We start from the raw sequence: 8,624 nt of genomic DNA on the forward strand, positions 1-8,624 counted from the left end.
TGGATCGGAAGCTCGATTGGGGAGTAAATGTGGTTAAGGTCTATAAAAAACTATGACATGGTTGTATTTCCTATAGAAGTTGCGTTCTCTTAATGTCTGTAATAAGATGCTGGCAATGTTCGGGAGTTGCGAGCACGATTTTTTTATGGGGCTGTTGGAATATTATTAACAAGGCAGACAAAATAGGATGAAGAAACTTATTATGAAGACAGCGCAGGTTGTGGGGTGTCAATTTTCTACTTTTAGTGATGTAGTGGAGTTACGGACACTATCGAGGTTCAAGGCGATACTTAGGCTTTAAGTGAAGTACCGTCAGCCACAGATATGTTCAGCTGCGGTGCATGAAGGGGCGCTATAGGCGTTCTTCTCTGCCATAAACCTTTACAATAAATAAGAGGCCAGGAGAGATGCACGTGTTAATGATGAGTAGGTCGATTTTGTATTATAGTTAGTAACTAGATGTGGGTTACTTATTAATGAGGAGGTCGATTTTGGTCATTTATTGACTCTATATGACTATATATTTATGTTCTTTTATGCGATGCTGGAAATCAATAATTTACCGCTGGATATGAATAAAGTGTTTCAATTATATTCTTTTCTATATGGAGGTTGAAATTGTGTGTGTATATATTTCTTTATACATAAGTATAATTAATGTAAAAATAAACTTTATAGATATACTTCATTACTTTCTCTGAGTTACAGCCTGTATTATACTCTAGAGATATATTTACAATTTTGATGGTTGCTTTTTGGAAATAGCCAGCGAGCGTGTTGACAGACACGTCACTAACAGCTGAGCTAAGTGCCTGGTGTAAAAACGGCACTTTCTAGAATGCTAATTATTAGAACTAGCTCTGTGCAGACGCTAAAACAGCAAGGAATTATGGGAAATTTCAGCTCTGAAGTCAGCACAACTGAAAATGTAATGTTATTCTATAATACAGATTGCAACTCAGGATCAGTAAAGGATAAGTAATGTAATGTATTTACACAGTGATTCCACCAGCAGAATAGTGAGTGCCGCTCTGGAGTATAATACAGGATGTAACTCAGGATCAGTACATGATAAGTAATGTAACATATGTACACAGTGACTCCACCAGAGGAATAGTGAGTGAAGCTCTGGAGTATAATACAGGATATAACTCAGGATCAGTACAGGATAAGTAATGTCATGTATGTATACAGTGACTCCACCAGCAGAATAGTGAGTGCAGCTCTGGAGTATAATACAGGATGTAACTCAGCATCAGAACAGGATAAGTAATGTAATGTATGTACACAGGGACTCCACCAGCAGAATAGTGAGTGCAGCTCTGGAGTGTAATACAGGATGTAACTCAGGATCAGTACAGGATAAGTAATGTAATGTATGTACACAGTGTCTCCACCAGCAGAATAGTGAGTGCAGCTCTGGTGTGTAATACAGGATGTAACTCAGGATCAGTACATGGTAAGTACTGTATTTACACAGTGACTCCACAAGCAGAATAGTGAGTACAGCTCTGGAGTATAATACAGGATGTAACTCAGGATCAGTAAAGGATAAGTAATGCAATGTATGTACACAGTGACTCCACCAGCAGAATAGTGAGTGCAGATCTGGAGTATAATACAGGATGTAACTCAGGATCAGTACAGGATAAGTAATGTAATGTATGTACACAGGGACTCCACCAGCAGAATAGTGAGTGCAGCTCTGGAGTATAATACAGGATGTAACTCAGGATCAGTACAGGATAAGTAATGCCATGTATGTACAGAGTGACTCCACCAGCAGAATAGTGAGTGCAGCTCTGGAGTATAATACAGGATGTAACTCAGGATCAGTACAGGATCAGTAATGTAATATATGTACACTGTGACTCCACCAGCAGAATAGTGAGTGCAGCTCTGGAGAATAATACAGGATGTAACTCAGGATCAGTACAGGGTAAGTAATGTAATGTATGTACACAGTGACTCCACCAGCAGAATAGTGAGTGCAGCTCTAGAGTAAAGGATTTAACTAAGGATCCAGTTAAATTAAGGCTAAGTTTTCAAACTAATTTGACTAATAGAAATGTCTTATACAAATTTAGAGGGGCTATGCCCTTTAATGCAGCATCTGCCAGGAACATTCCACTAGACTGGCATTAGCTGGTGAAGAATAACAATGTTTTGTCTCTTCCTTTTATTTAACTTTTTTGCCAGTCCTCTTGAGCACATATCCCACATTCTCTGGGTAAAACCAGCTATACGATTAAATTAAATCTCATTAATTCAAAATGCCAAGTTATTAAAGTAATTATCTGCTGCGCCCACCCTGGCGCTGTGGCATGCATCTACGTGCCCAGGAACCTCACTTTCCCTAGTGGTCATAATTCATTGTGAGAATATTTTGTTGCTGAGAGTGTCTAATATAAATGTTATATGTATTGTGTGTGGCTATAGTAGGTACAGACAGGGGCGTAGCTAGTGGGGGGCAAGCGGGGCATGTGCCCCGGGCGCAGTTCAGAGGGGGGTGCCAGCGCCCCTTCCTCCTGCACTATAATTGTACCTGTGTCGCAAGGACACAGGTGTACAATTAGAAGCAATGAATGACCGGGCACGTTCCGTGCCCGGCCATTCAGCGCCTTTCCACGAATGAAGCGACTGGTACCTTTTGTACCAGTGACGCTTTCGTCGATGAAAGGCGCTGATTGACTAACAGGGAAAGTCATCCTGCCCAGCCAATCAGCGCCTTTCATAGACGCTGTGTTCAACCCCCTGGAGACCTGCGCAGAAGAGAGCAGGTCTCCATGGCTGCCGGACGGCGTGGGAGCGGGAATAAGGTGAGTTTGAAATTTTTTTATTTTTATTTTTTAAATTGTAATAGACGTGTGGCTGTATCTGCGCGGGGGGGGGACTTTGTCTACACGGGGGACTTTATCTACGGGGGGTGTCTATCTACAGGGGGACTATATCTACAGGGCTGGGCTATATACAGGGGGACTATATCTACAGGGCTGGGCTATATACAGGGGGACTATATCTGCTGGGCTATATACAGGGGGACTATATCTACAGGGGGGCTATATGCAGGTGGACTATATCTAAAGGGCTGGGCTATATACAGGGGGACTATATCTACAGGGGTGGGCTATATACAGGGGGACTATATCTACAGGGGTGGGCTATATACAGGGGGACTATATCTACAGGGGGACTATATCTACAGGGGGGCTATATACAGAGGGACTATATCTACAGGGGGACTATATCTACAGGGGGGCTATATACAGGGGGACTATATCTACAGGGGGGCTAAGTACTGGAGTAGGCTGTCTCTAGAGCACCATATACAGGGGTGGGCTATATAGTATATAGCCCCCTGTAGATATAGCCCACCCCTGTATATGGTGCTCCATAGATAGCCCACCCCAGTATATAGCCCCCCTGTAGATATAGTTGCCTTGTATATAGCCCAGCCCTGTAGATATAGCCCAGCCCTGTAGATATAGCCCAGCCCTGTAGATATAGCCCCCTGTAGATATATTCCCCCTGTATATATAGCCCACCCCTGTATATAGCCCACCCCTGTATATAGCCCCCTGTGTATAGCTCCCCTCTGTAGATATAGCCCCCCTGTGTATAGCCCACCCCTGTATATATAGCCCCCTGTGTATATCCCAGTCCTGTAGATATAGCCCAGCCCTGTAGATATAGCCCAGCCCTGTAGATATGGTCCACCTGTAGATATGGTCCCCCTGTAGATATGGTCCCCCGGTAGATATGCTCCCCCTGTAGATATAGCCCACCCCTGTATATAGTCCCCCTGTAGATATAGCCCACCCCTGTATATAGTATCCCACAAATAGCTCCCCCTATAGTGCTCCACAGAAAGCCCACCCCTGTATATAGCCCCCTTGTACATATAGTCCACCCCTGTATATAGTGCTCCACAGATAGCCCACCCTTGTATATAGTATATACAGGGGTGGGCTATCTGTGGAGCACTATATACAGGGGTGGACTATCTAGTGGAGCACTATATACAGGGGTGGACTATATGTAGAAGGGGGGCTATATACAGGGGTGGGCTATCTGTGAAACACTATATACAGGGGTGGACTATATGTGGAACACTATATACAGGGGTGGGCTATATCTACAGGGGGCTACATACATGGTTGGGCTATCTGTAGAGCTCTATATACAGGGGTGGGCTATATCTACAGGGGCCTATATACAGGGGTGGGCTATCTGTAGAGCACTATAGGGGGAGTTATTTGTGGGACACTATATACAGGGGTGGGCTATATGGGGGTACTATCTACAGGGGGCTCTATGGCAGGCACTATCTACAGGGGGCACAGTGTGTGTGTGTGGGACACGGTGTATGGTGCAATTATAATTAGAGGTGCAGTGTATGGCGCTATTATATTTAGGGGCGTAGTGTGTGGTATAAGGATAACTTTATATTTATTTATAGGTGCAGAAATGTTGGAAAAGTGATAAGCTGAAGACATGTGAGCGGCAAACTGCAGAAATGGACCGGGAGAAGTCATCATAGAGGTCTGGACCAAATGGAGAAAAATAACTAGAATCTGAGACGTCACCGGTGAGTCACTTAATGTAAATGTTTATTCTGCCTCTAATCAGCACTGTAGTCACTGTATGATCTGCAGTGAGATGATGGGTGGTATGATTATGATATGATTTATTTTTTGTGAAACGGCATCTCCCAGCATATCCTTACCATTGTTCGGGCTATGCTGGGAGCTGTAGTTTTACGCCGTACAAACCTATATGGCAGGGGTTGCACTAAATTGAGCTGTATTTGTTCTGGTGTTGTATTTATGTACTGAGCTTGGTTCTGGTGTTGTGTATAGAACCATATTGCTTGTGAAATGTACAAATAATTTTATGCTCGCGTTACATAAAAAGAAATGACACGTCGATTGGTAGAGAAAACAAACACGGCGAGGGGGAAGGAGATGTCGTGAAAGAGGTTGGGGGTGGGGGGCGCCAAACTGAATCTTTGCCCCGGGTGCTGGAGAACCTAGCTACGCCTCTGGGTACAGAGGTATGAGTTGCAGCTTTATCGGCCCAAAGTTCCCCCTGACATATAAGAAGTCACCAGTATTATGAATGGCACATTGTTGGTGAGGGGTTCTGTTACAGATTTTGCTTTGGGGCTTAGGAATCGGTGTGTAACTCCAGCCGTAAAGAGGCTGTGCCACCAGGACAATCTCTGTCCATAGGTCCTATAAGGGCCTATGGATGTCACATAGGGAGGTCCCACAATTGGGACCACACTCTATGAGCCAGCGCAATAGCTTTTACATGGAATTCCAGTTATTTAATTGGCCCCATGTAATACTACATGTTCTCTGCAGGCGATGGCAACTTGCCCCAAGTTTCATTTAATCAGACTTCAATGTGGGCTGTGAGGTCCCAAGTTACAATGTACAGGCTGCCATAAAAAGTGCCTGTATTCTGCAGATGGACCATGCAGGTTTAAAGTGCCCCTTTGGGTTATATTTCCTTATTTTACGAGTTTACAGGGAAGCATATTTTAGGGTGTACACACCCATTATAATAGTAGTTCCCCGGTCTGAAACCTCAGATCTCAGAGATCCTTAGAGGACACAGGAGCCGATCGTCCCTTATTATTGTCTCGTTGTGTCTTTGGACTGGAGCCCATTATATCTATCTGGCTCCTATGATTTGATCTTTTCTTATGGTGTTTGTAGAATAACATTGTCCTCATGAGGGACCGGGACCTACAAAACAGGAAATGGATCCTCTAATCTGCAGATATTTATAACCTAGAAACAAGTTGTTCCCAAACTGTTATCCCTCAAGGTACATCTATTCTGTCCACACCGAGGGAACCAAGAGAGATACAAGCTGAAGACTCTGCTGGCAGAACCAGTGTGTGGTGAAAGCCTATCATGCGTGATACTGCCTGCTGAGCTGTGTATCTAATCCTATCATGTGTGGTACTGCCTGCTGAGCTGTGTATCTAAGCCTATCATGCGTGATACTGCCTGCTGAGCTGTGTATCTAATCCTATCGTGTGATACTGCCTGCTGAGCTGTGTATCTAAGCCTATCAAGTGTGATACTGCCTGCTGAGCTGTGTATCTAATCCTATCATGTGTGATACTGCCTGCTGAGCTGTGTATCTAAGCCTATCATGTGTGATACTGCCTGCTGAGCTGTGTATCTAATCCTATCATGTGTGATACTGCCTGCTGAGCTGTGTATCTAATCATATCATGTCTGATACTGCCTGCTGAGCTGTGTATCTAAGCCTATCATTTGTGATACTGCCTGCTGAGCTGTGTATCTAATCCTATCATGTGTGATACTGCCTGCTGAGCTGTGTATCTAATCCTATCATGTGTGATACTGCCTGCTGAGCTGTGTATCTAATCCTATCATGTGTGATACTGCCTGCTGAGCTGTGTATCTAAGCCTATCATTTGTGATACTGCCTGCTGAGCTGTGTATCTAATCCTATCATGTGTGATACTGCCTGCTGAGCTGTGTATCTAATCCTATCATGTGTGATACTGCCTGCTGAGCTGTGTATCTAATCCTATCATGTGTGATACTGCCTGCTGAGCTGTGTATCTAAGCCTATCATTTGTGATACTGCCTGCTGAGCTGTGTATCTAAGTCTATCATATGTGATACTGCCTGCTTATATGAGTATCTAAGCCTATCAGGTGTAATACTCTCTATTCAGCCACTGTATCTAATCCTATCATGTCTGATACTGTCTGGTGAGCCAGTGTATCTAATCCCACAATGTGTGATACTTTCTGCTGAACCATTGTATCTAATCCTGTCATTTGTGATACTGTCTGCTGAGTCACTGTATCTAATCCCACCATGTGTGATACTGTCTGCTGAGCCATTGTATCTAATCCTATCATGTGTGATACTGTCTACTGAGCCAATGTATCTAATCCTATTATGTGTAATATTGTCTGCTGAGCTGTGTATCTAATTCTATCATGTGTGATACTGTCTGATGAGCCGATGTATCTAATTATTTTTTGCTTTTGTATTGCTTTATTCCTGAGTCTCATTTTACAGTGTTTATGTTGTTAATTCCTAGTAACTCATTGCACGGTTTATTGTCAGGTGACTGATGACAGGAGCTGATGCTGCAGAATGTGTATATAGGCTGGAAATAGGATCATAGAGTTTACTTATTAAATACTCCTGAACTTGTTTTCTCTAAGATTTTACTTTCTGCTGAAAACTTCTGTAACAAACCATTAATGATTATTATAATTACTACAATAAAATACAGATAAGATAACTTACAGCAAAACCTACACCAGATAACAAAAGTGAGATGTAGAAATACAGTGTATATCTTTCTCTTTGAATCCAATTTTACAGTTTATATTCAGGTAATCTACATAAAAAGATTAGTTGCTGTGTACATACATTACTTTACTTATCCTGTACTGATCCTGAGTTACGTCCTGTATTATACTCCAGAGCTGTACTCACTATTCTGCTGGTGGAGTCACTATGTACATACATTATATTACTTATCCTGTACTGATCCTGAGTTACAGCCTGTATTACACTCCAGAGCTGCACTCACTATTCTGCTGGTGGAGTCACTGTGTACATACATTACTTTACTTATCCTGTACTGATCCTGAGTTACGTCCTGTATTATACTCCAGAGCTGCACTCACTATTCTGCTGGTGAAGTCACTGTGTACATACATTACATTACTTATCCTGTACTGATCCTGAGTTACATCCTGTTTTATACTCCAGAGCTGCACTCACTATACTGCTGGTGAAGTCACTGTGTACATACATTACATTACTTACCCTGTACTGATCCTGAGTATATCCTGTATTATACTCCAGAGCTGCACTCACTATTCTGCTGGTGGAGTCACTGTGTACATACATTACATTACTTATCCTGTACTGCTCCTAATTATATCCTGTATTATACTCCAGAGCTGCACTCACTATTCTGCTGGTGGAGTCACTGTGTACATATATTACATCTCCTGTACTGATCCTGAGTTGCATGCTGTATTATACACCAGAGCTGCACTGTCTGTTCTGCTGGTGAAGTCACTGTGTACATACATTACATTACTTATCCGGTACTGATCCTGAGTTACATCCTGTATTATACTCCAGAGCTGCACTCACTATTCTGCTGGTGGAGTCACTGTGTACATACATTACTTTACTTATCCTGTACTGATCCTGAGTTACGTCCTGTATTCTACTCCAGAGCTGCACTCACTATTCTGCTGGTGAAGTCACTGTGTACATACATTACATTACTTATCCTGTACTGATCCTTAGTTACATCCTGTTTTATATTCCAGAGCTGCACTCACTATACTGCTGGTGAAGTCACTGTGTACATACATTACATAACTTACCCTGTACTGATCCTGATTATATCCTGTATTATACTCCAGAGCTGCACTCACTATTCTGCTGGTGGAGTCACTGTGTACATACATTACATTACTTACCCTGTACTGATCCTAATTATATCCTGTATTATACTCCAGAGCTGCACTCACTATTCTGCTGGTGGAGTCACTGTGTACATATATTACATCTCCTGTACTGATCCTGAGTTGCATG

Source organism: Rhinoderma darwinii, chromosome 10 (assembly GCF_050947455.1).
Source record: "Rhinoderma darwinii isolate aRhiDar2 chromosome 10, aRhiDar2.hap1, whole genome shotgun sequence".
Taxonomy (NCBI): Eukaryota; Metazoa; Chordata; class Amphibia; order Anura; family Rhinodermatidae; genus Rhinoderma; species Rhinoderma darwinii.